Source organism: Pipistrellus kuhlii, unplaced genomic scaffold, assembly GCF_014108245.1.
Source record: "Pipistrellus kuhlii isolate mPipKuh1 unplaced genomic scaffold, mPipKuh1.p scaffold_m20_p_14, whole genome shotgun sequence".
Lineage (NCBI taxonomy): Eukaryota > Metazoa > Chordata > Mammalia > Chiroptera > Vespertilionidae > Pipistrellus > Pipistrellus kuhlii.
In genome coordinates this window covers 44,669,252-44,678,071 of record NW_023425449.1, presented here as the reverse complement: position 1 = coordinate 44,678,071, position 8,820 = coordinate 44,669,252, and the positions used below count along the sequence as shown (strand labels likewise).

Here is an 8,820-nt window from a genome sequence, read left to right as displayed (position 1 = left end):
TGATATATAAAATATATATATATATAATATATAAATAATGCCTATATATATATATATATATATATATATATATATATATATATATATAATGCCTTTGAAAATGACAGGTTATATCTGGATGTGTCTGCCTTTATATTTTAGTCTTTAATTTACCAAATGTGTACATTGTTTCTCTCATGGGAATATATTGTCTTTCTACTTATTTTTACTTTTTTTCTAACAGTAGATAAAAATAGTCTAAAATTTAGTTCATAAGTTATCTGATTAACCTAACCTACTTTAAAATATTTAATTGCTTTTGAGTCTATAACTGGCTTTTGAAAAATGGATAAAAATGTTTAATGCTATCAACTCAAAGATTCAATCAGAAAAAAAGAAAAGAAAAAGAAATTAAAGGCTGTATTCAGCTGAATTGACCACAGAGTAAAAGTAATGCTCAGCTAAAGGGGCGTCCTCAGTCTGCCTGGCTGAGAGAGTATGTCTGATCTGCAGGTGAGGCGCAGGCATCGCGGACACAGGCATGGCCATCTCAGACACCCCACTGAGAGTCCCTCGCTCTGCTTAGCTGTGCCTGTTCTCTCTCTAAGGCACATGTGTCAAACACAAGGCCTGCGGGCCAAATCCGTCCCTCCAGGCCTTGCAATGTGGCCCGCACCGCGCTGTCATCACTGCACTCCGCTGCGTTTCCATCACAATGACAGTTTATGACTGTTCAGTAAACCATTTGGCCCGCGATTTAGGCTGGATTTTAGATTTTGGCCCCTTCTCTGATTGAGTTCGACACCCCTACTCTAAGGGAAATGCTGACCATGGCACAGTCCTCCTAGGGCACCAGGCCCGGCAGAGGGCAGGGCGGGGTGGAGGGAGTCAGTGTGAGCCAAGACAGCAGTCTGAGGGCCAGGGAAGGACCTGGGCATTTTGAAGAGGCTTCTTCCCCTTCTACTTCACAAGATCCGGAAGGTTGCTCAGAGGGGGGTTCCTTTCCTGGCTTCCTCAGCCTTCCTTTCCAGACCTGCTGTCTCAGAAGCCGCAGCTGCAGTGCCCTGGCCTTGTGCGCATCTGAGGTTCACTGTCCAGCGTCTGTGCACAGACCTGGCCCCGCAGGGTCCAGTGAGGCCAGCTCCGTCCTGACGCCCTCTGCCAGCTGACGTTGCCAGCACCCTCTGCGCCCACCCCCGCAGGTTATCCCACCCTCAGGTTAACCCCAAGGAGCCTGTCTTCTCCAGGGGCAGGAGCTCAACACCGTGCTTAGGAGAGAGGCAAACCAGGGGCTCAGCTGTGTCCTCAACATCCAGAACTCGTTCCCATCGGCCCTGAGGAATCCAGAAGGTTTTTGTTTGTTTGTTTGTTTGTTTGTTTGTTTGTTTTATTGTTTTATTTTATCAAGTTTTACTGAAGATAGAATGTAATTGAATGTTAGAATGCAAAGAGAGAGAGAGAGAGCAAATGGCTTTCTCTGAGCTGGATTGCATGAGAATGTACCTGGTTTTTGAAGCACAAATATATTAATTAAATCTGCTAGTATACGCTTCACATCTTACCCTCCATCCCAGCCCCTCCCTCTGCTGCTGGGCAGAGCAGACTGTGTCGCTGCCAGTGCCACCAAGGACGCTGGTCTGCAGAACTCAAGGTTTCTTGCTTGTGTATACTTTTTATTCTGGAATTTTTCTCCCACTTTACTTGCATTGTATGTGGCTTGAAGATGAAAAGAATCATAATAATTTAGATGCCTTGGACTACAAACTTAATACACTGTACACTTATCAATGGAATTTTCCAAATAGGTTTTTATAAATGCAAAATGAAGCCTTCCAAGTCCATGATGGTCCCTTCACAACAGAAGTTTAAGCTGCTTTCCTTAGCCACAGGGCAGGTGACTCTCCCTGGACGGCTGTGCCCCATGTGCTGTGCTGGGGAGACGGGAGCGAACGGGCCAGGGAGCAGAGGGGCGGGGGTGGAGACACAGAAAGCAGCGCCCCACTTGCAGCCCCTTTCATAGTCCATAGCTGCTCCTGGCGCTTTGCAGAGAATGCTCCGGGCCTTGCTTCCACAGACATTACATACGGGCCCACATGCCAGGCCTGCGTGTTTATGAAGTGCACACAGCAGTGACAGCTGCCAGCCTTGCTCACACCCGCCTGGGCTCCTGGGACTCAGGCGTCACGTGTGCCGGCGCCAACCACATTGGTGCTTGTTGCCCCCAGGGCTTGCTCAGGCTGTGTGTCCAAGTGCTGGCATGTTATGGTTGGCTTCCCTTCTCTTGGAGAAAATAGAAATATGTGTCACTTTGAAAGTCTTTCTATTGATGACAGCAGGGTGTAGACAAATATAGACATCATTAGACATGTCCAAAGTGCTGACATTTAAGCATTAATTAGATCCATTTTGGACAGAGCTTGTCATTTGTATTCACTTTTAGATGTAAAAATAGAACATTAAGAAGTTCCAGAAATATAGAGAATCCAGGAACTGGGTTTCTCAGGATGGCGCCTGGGGCTGAGGCTGAGGGTGATGGGAGGCGCCTCTTACCCATCCCTGTTCTCCACCGCAGAGAAGCAGGCCGGCCGGGTGCTTTCACTGAATGGCCATTTCCTTCACATTTCACACTTCCCCTCCATCAAAACAAATGCCACTGGCTTTCCGATGTTTACCCATGTAGTCACATGTCTGCTCGTAAGATGGGCATCTGCTTACCCAGCACCTGTCCCCGCAGCATTGCCATGCAGTGTGGCAGCGGTTACAGCCAACAGCTGACTCCAAAGCAGGTGGATTCTGCCCTGAATGGCCCATCACATCGCAGAGAAGGTGCTGCTCAAGATAAACATAATCTCAACAAAACAAGCCCGTTTCCACTTTCTATTCTATCACTTGGTTTGGAATGGACAGGCGAGCAGTCAACCTCACCAACACAGAACCCCATAAACTCCCCCAGATACCAGGCTGGTGCGGCTCTGCTGTGACCACGCTGGCTCACTCTGTGTCCTCCTGGGAAACAGCAGCTCCGTCCTGGAATGACATGAACACAGCGCACAGCACACACACACACACACACACACACACACACACACACACACACGCAGTTCATGTAACTTCCTATCTGCTTGTGTCTTCTTCTGTCCACATCTACACGGTGCTCGGTTGTGTTTCCAAGTGTATGAATAAATAATCTGAAACTTATTAAATACTGAGAAAATCTTTAAGTAAGTGTTCTTTGAAGAGCCCGGTGGCACAGGCTGCTTTTAGGTGCAGGCTGTTTTAACTAAGGAAACAATTCTTGGTGTCATGTGTGCTGGTGAGTTGCTACAGGAAGTGTGGGTCCCAAACAGGTGCTGGATCATCTTGAAGGCATTTCCAGAAGGTCTCAGAGTATTCTAACACATGTTAACATTGGGGGCGTCCTGCTCTGTCCCACTCTATTTAGAATTCAAACCGGGATTCTACTTATCCCAAATCAATGTATTCTCTGTCCCCCATTCAACTGTGTCTAAGTAGAGAGAGGATGACAACAGAGGACTTTGTTTATTTACTTTAGCATGGATTCCGGAAGCATATCCTAAGTATGTTTTGTGGGGCTCTGGCTGGGTGTGGCTAACACAGACATGAAGAGAACACTGCTCACTGAGTTGGTGCCCCACATCCAGGGCAAGGACACCTGGAGAAAGGATGGCAGTGCTGTAAGGGAGGCGCTCCTTCTACCAACTCACACACGCGAGAAGTTCACCTCCATGTGGCCAAACCACTTCAAAAAAAGGTAGAGATGATTTGACAGATGAGCCTCCTTATAAATTGCTTCCTGAAGCTAAGTAAGTTTTTTTACGTAGTTGCAAAAGACGATGCTTAGCAAATTGTAAATCAACTTCACATATCTACATGTATGTTTGTATTTATATAGTTTAACATATATGCCATAGAAATGCAAATAATCTAATGCACATATTTGGTAGAAAAGATAGGGTGATTAAGAACAAAAGGGTCAACTAATTACCCCAAGGTCACGGAATGTGTAACAAATCAATTTGGAAGTCATATTTATTGAGATGGAATTAGAGGGTGTTTAAGGAATTGACATTATAATAATTTACTTTCTTTTGCAATAGTTTTTGTGTTTGGTTAAATTGGTAACAAACTTTAATTAGTGGTTCTCAACCTTTCTAATGCCACAACCCTTTTATACATTCCTTAATCATTAAGGCACCACAGGGATGCTTTTCTGTCCATATATGTAACACAGATGACCAAGGTATCTCATAGCAGGCGTTCCATAATCATAACTTCAAACAGCTCTTTTGGAAGGCATTTGCTCTAAATGGAATTCTTGGTTTGGAATAAGCCAAAGCTGTTGGGCTCTTTGAAATTGGTGGGAGAGAAAAAAAAAAAAAAGCTCAATTATGCTTTTCCCAATTCTGGGCTGATGATTATGTTAAAATATTTTAAAATGTCTTAATTTTGTCTTTAAATTATTATCTACCTTGAAAACATCGAAGTTATGACTTCCTACATGTCAGCTGTCCAGGGAGACTTCCCTTCCATTGCCTCCAAGTGGCGTAAACTGCAGCCACTGGGGCTCCCGCCGAGCAGATGGCCTTCCTGGGCTCTGAAGCCGAAGGCAATGGCTGGTGTTCAAATCCGCATGCAGGAGTGGGCACATTTTCTGGGGTTTATTTGGTAAATTCTGTGGCAGTTGGGCATCTGGATGTCATGGAGAGAGCATTTTAAAGCTCATTGAAACCTGTCCATGTGAATCTACAGACCCATTCTCTGTAATTAAGACTAAGTAGTGGGTGTCTGTCCGGAGCAAAATGAATAGAAATGAATTAAAAACCTTGGAAGGGACGTGGCAAGGCTGCTCTGTGTAATTTGCTGCTGAAGAGGCCATTTCATTAGAGTGAGATTTCACCAACAGAAAGACAGGCTACTCTGGCAAATGCTGAAGAAGGCCAGCAGGTTTTTCAGAGGGCACAGTGCATATCAACCACATGCAAATGAGCATGCTCAGAGCACCATCTGAGAAATAAATGGCTGCATCCAGAAGACCAAATGGTATCCACTGGTATAAAAAGTCATTCACTGGAGGATGAGGACCCTGCTTTGGAAGCCCAGCCTATTTCTCTCACAACCTTATTTGCTTCCTCTTTCATTTAAAGGATGGCACCATGGGTCCTACCTGGTTTGGTTCAGTGGAGAGAGCGTTGGCCTGCAGACCAAAGGGTTTCAGGTTTGATTCCAGTCAAGGGCACATACCTTGTTTGCAGGCTCCACCTTGACCCAGGCCCTGGGCAGGGCTAGTGCAGGAGGCAACCAATTTATGTTTCTCTCACATCAATGGTTCTCTGTCTTTCTCTCTCTCTTCCACTCTTAAAAAAAAATCACTGGAAAATATCCTTGGGTGAGGATTAGCAAAAAAAATATATATAAAGAAAATAAAAATTGGCATCGTGTAGTTAGCATGCCCAATGGTGTGAGGGTCATGAGTGAAGCTGGATTGTTGAGAACCCAGAGAACACTTGGGGGTGGGAGGTGTTTACAGCAGCCCCTCATGGCACATCCATGGAGGTGGCGAGCTGACAGAGGGAGCCAACGCTGATCAAACCATCATCTCAGGGCAGAAGTCTCCAGAAACTGGTGAAATTTCCTATATCTGTCTAGCTCTGCAATTCTGGGCATCAGGAGCCTGATATATTTTGCATGAAAATTTCAGCTCAGCTCCAAAAACATTAAAATCATACTAGCAATTATTTTCTTATGAGAATGAGACAAAATTGTCAATTGGTTTCTATCTTTATAAAATCTCCCAAGACATGTTAGCACAGGCTCCTCCACGTCTGCTGATTTTGGGCTCTAGACTTTGCTTTATTTGTGTCCCACCCCCTTTTTTTTTTCCTTTCTCATTAATTTGTGCCTTTTTACATACATATATTTTGTTGTTGCTTTTTAAGTATAGTAATAGCTCTTAAATTTTTCCAGCTTTATGGAGATATTGATATGTAATAATATCAAGTTTAAGGTGTACAATATGATAATTTGATGCATGTATATGTGGCAAAAAAAAAACACACAAAAAACCACACATAATATGGTTAATTAACACCTTCCTCCATGCCCTCACATAATTTTCTTTTTTGTGTGTGTATGTGACAATAATATTTAAGGTTTATTCTTTTAACAACATTCAAGAATACAATAAGTAGTTGTTAATGTAGTCATCATGCTGAACAGGAGATTCTAGAACTTACTCATCTTACAACTGAAAGTCTGACACTTTTACCACAGTCTCCTCATTCCCCCAATCCATTCCTGGTAACTACCTGTCTACTCTCTGTTTCCTTTTTACACTCCACATACATGTGAGAACATGCAGGATGTGTCTGTCTATTACGTATTCCACTGAGCATCATGCCAGCTAGGCCTATGCCGGTGCAGATTGCACAGTTTCCTTCTTTGCACTCACATTCTGGTGTGTGTGTGTGTGTGTGTGTGTGTGTGTGTGTGTGTGTGCATGTGCCGGTGTTGTGTTTCTTTTACTTGTTAGCTAACTCATCTGAGCTAATTCAGCTCCAGCCCTGACCAGGGTCCAGAATTGGAGGTGCTGGGATGTTCCTGCAGCCTGGTATGTGGGAGCCCATTGGAAATCTGGGCCATAATGGCCCCTGGAATGGTGGAAGCTGGCAGTGCCAAGATGGACTGGATCCCTGGTTCCAGGGGAAGGGGAGCCTCTTGGAGCCTGGAGCTGAGGAAGCTACTGAGCCACCAGGGGCTGCTGGAACAGGCAGGTGCCCATGTGGGCTAGGGTCCCGGGCTCCCAGCATCCTCTGGGACCAGGAGCCAGGAGTGCTGTCCAGGTCTGCTGGACCAGCAGGGGCCAGGATAAGCCAGGGACCTGCACTAACAGGATCCTGCTGGGATCCTGGTGGCAAAACTTTGTTACCTTTATCTCATTTTTTCCTCTTTTCAACCTGTGACCAATTTACTGTAGTTGATATTTCTATTTAAATATCAAAATTTCTATTGACCATCCTTCCTCTCTCGCTCTCTTCTCTCTTCCAGTCTCCTGTCTTCCATCGCATTCCTCTTGCCCTTGTCCTCTGCTTTTCTTTCTCTGTTCACTCCTCAGCACTTCCCTTCTCCCTTCCCCTCCTTCCCACCTCCAGATTATCCTCTCCATCTCTTCTCCTTAAGCCAGGATGACCACATCCCAACCACACCTGTTCCAGCTTCTTGCCTGTGGGGGACTAGGAGAAGGCTTCCATGTTGTCTTGCCTGTCTGACTCTCTGAACCAGGGCCCAGTCATAGATCTGCAATTCTTTTAGGTTGTTGTTGGTTCTAGTTAAGTGGAATTTACTGTTGCTTCAAAATTATATGTTTTTACTTTATGTTGAACAATGGATAAAAATAAACCTTTTGTTCATCCTTACATATGGGATATACACTGAGTGGCCAGATTATTATGACCACCTGATAGGCACATTAGCCATAACTGCATCGTATGGGATATGGAAGACAAAGTCCTGTTCCAACACATTTGGTTTCGGCAGTTACCAAGATAAAACGTCTCCAATTCACACAGGAACACAAGGATTGGACAGTCGAGCACTGGAAAAAAGTCATGTGGTCTGATGAATCACGTTTCCAGTTACATCATGCCAATGGCAGAGTGAGAATTTCAAAGAAATAGCATGAAAGCATGCAACCCACATGAATGAGTACAACCCTTCAAGATGATGGGGGCAGTGTTATGGTTTGGGGAATGTTTTCCTGGCATGACTTGGGCCCTTTAATTTGTGTGGAACAACTTCTGAATAGCACAACATACCTAAGTATCATTGCTGATCAAGTTCATCCTATCATGTTGATGGCATATCCCAATGGAGATGGCTTCTTCCAACAAGACAAGGTGCCATGCCACGGTGCTCGTATTGTGCAGGAGTGGGTTCAAGGACATGAGGGAGACTTTATCTTGCTTAGGTGGCCCCTGCAATCACCAGATCTCAATCCAATTGAGAATTTGTGGGACGAAGTTAAAGAGCCATCAGACAGCTGGGTCCACAACCATCAAATCTCACAGAACTGGACAGTGCTATTCATCAGGCATGGTGCCAGATTCCTCTCATCACCTTTCAACATCTCGTGGAGTCAATGTCAAGAAGAATCACTGCAGTATTGAAGGCAAAGGTGGCCCAACGAAGTAATGATGGGATGGTCATAATAATATGGCCACTCAGTGTGTATTCTCAGACAGTAAAGGCTGGTTTGTCAAAATTCTCTGTTTACATATGCGGGAAAGAGATGGAAATCATGGAAGTAGGAAGTCATTACACTCATTTCTTCCCTTTTTCCTGAATGGAGAGGTAAGTCTAGATCCTGATGAGTGGCAAAATTCAGACTGGTCTTCAGACTGCTGCTCAAACCCTGGTTGAGTTCAGCCACATTTCCCTTAAAAAAAAAAAAGAGGATTTGTTTAATAACACAATATTTAATGTTACTTTAAACAAATTTCAGCACAATATATGGAAACTCAAATATAAGATAACCTTTGTAAGGATTGAATTTAGTCTTTGTTTCAATATGTCCTGAAGGTAGTCAGTGCACAATTAGCTACACTGTGGTAATTAATTACATTGTATGGGAGATGTAAATGAATTGAGATAATTTCCTATTGAAATTCCATTGTAAGACTATTTAGGATGTAAGGGCTAGCACCAGATTATAATTATTCTCATTCGCCAATTATCCCAAACACTTTCTCCCTCCAGTCAAAACACCCTTGGCTTCATGACCACAAAACTATGTCAAATACAAGGAATCTGCCTGCTAGTTCCTTG

At 44.1% G+C, this 8,820-nt stretch overlaps 1 pseudogene; it reads left to right on the top strand.

Moving 5' to 3' along the window:
- Positions 1 to 2,678: 2,678 nt before the first annotated feature.
- Positions 2,679 to 8,820, top strand: part of LOC118718589 — a 19,499-nt pseudogene continuing 13,357 nt past the window's right edge.